The 1,671-nt window shown below is 45.4% G+C and overlaps 1 non-coding gene across 1 annotated transcript; it reads right to left on the minus strand.

Moving 5' to 3' along the window:
• Positions 1-1,050: 1,050 nt before the first annotated feature.
• On the minus strand, positions 1,051-1,121 carry TRNAG-GCC. The gene has a single exon. It is a non-coding gene; the product is annotated as a tRNA-Gly (tRNA).
• Positions 1,122-1,671: the final 550 nt, after the last annotated feature.

The following is a 1,671-nucleotide window of genomic DNA, read 5'->3' on the forward strand; positions in this document are numbered from 1 at the left end:
CCGTGGAGCCGCCGCTCGAGTCGCACCGATCCAATTTTTTTGGGTGTCAGATTCCGTGGTGAAGAGGATTATGAAGCTTCTGCTAGCTCGATGAACTGAAGTGAAAAGCTAGCCTCTAGGTAGCAATTGATTCATTCCAGAAATTTGTACTAGAGTAGTACACCCATCGGAACAACCCAAGAGCCATCCCTGCAGCGAGCAAGGTCCCCGTCGCATCGTCGGCCACATGGCTTCGTCGGTGTCTTCCGATAGCGGCAAACAGGAACAATAGATTTTTGGTGGCGGCGGCTAGGATTCAGGCTGCCTCCCGAGTCGCCCACACGGGAGCGACGCGGGGGCAGTTGATGTTCATATCCAGGAAGTTCAAGTTAATTAGTTGTGTTATAGTTTTTGAAGGGTACACATCAAATTTTGAAGCACATAATCTCATTTCAAAACATGTACTAGAGTAGTACACCCATCGGAACAACCCAAGAACCACCCCTGCCGCGAGCAAGGTCCCTGTCGCATCGTCGGCCACATGGCTTCGTCAGTGTCCTCCGATAGCGGCAAACAGAAACAATAGATTTGTGGTGGCGGCGGCTAGGATTCAGGCTGCCTCCCGAGTCGCCCACACGGGAGAGACGCGGGGGCAGTTGATGTTCATATCCAAGAAGTTCAAGTTAATTAATTGTGTTATAGTTTTTGAAGGGTATACATCGAATTTTGAAGCCCATAATCTTGGTAAATCTCCCCTTCCGCTCGGCCTTAGTCGCTATATGTGGTTTTCTCCCATTACCCTATTTCCTATTTGTATACCTGTAGACATTCCCTTTGATTAATAAAGTTTGGCATTCCCCTAAAAAAAGCTAGGTGTGAGTTGGGGAAGTTAAAAAGGGTGTTCTTTTTGTCGTTAATTCAACACTCCTTCAAACAGTTTCTTCGGTTTGCATGCAAAATGCAGGAAACTTTAGGTATAAACTGTATGTAGTATATCAACAAAAGTGCCCAAAAAAAAGTGACAAGCCCCAAAATGGAAATGCAAAGAAAAAAAAGGAAAAAACAGAGAAATGCACCAGCCGGGAATCGAACCCGGGTCTATACCACGGCAGGGTACTATTCTACCACTAGACCACTGGTGCTTTGATGAAATGTTCTTCGCATAGCCTGCATTTTTGGTCGTAGCATTCCTTTCACTGAAAATTAGACAGTAATCGTTACTCCCTCTGTGGTAAAAAGTATGTGCTTCAAATAGATGTATCTAGCACCAAATTAATGCTAGATGTATCCATTTGAGGAACAAACTTTTCCAAACAAAAAGAATACGTATTTCAGTATTGACCAACTAGGCTTTCAGACGTAATGTTGGATCCACGTATACAACTTCTAGACGAAGGGAAGAAGCCAACGTGTCAGGAAGATAGAAAGTGGTAAACCAATCTGTTATGGGCAAACAGACCACAATACAGCCTTTTCTCATTTCTCTTTTATGGAAAAGGCTAAATCCCGACTTTATTAATAATGCAAAAACGGCAGCACAAAGGATCCGTTAGAGTATAAGGCACACAGCACATGGGTGCAACATCATGGCCCAGGAACTAAGAGCATCCCAGCCGTTGGCCCCCAGGACGTATAAAAATCGCCCCCTGGGGTGAGCCGGCGATTGGTTCGGCGCTGAGGACGATTTTGCGC

Source organism: Triticum dicoccoides, unplaced genomic scaffold, assembly GCF_002162155.2.
Source record: "Triticum dicoccoides isolate Atlit2015 ecotype Zavitan unplaced genomic scaffold, WEW_v2.0 scaffold150459, whole genome shotgun sequence".
Classification (NCBI taxonomy): domain Eukaryota; kingdom Viridiplantae; phylum Streptophyta; class Magnoliopsida; order Poales; family Poaceae; genus Triticum; species Triticum dicoccoides.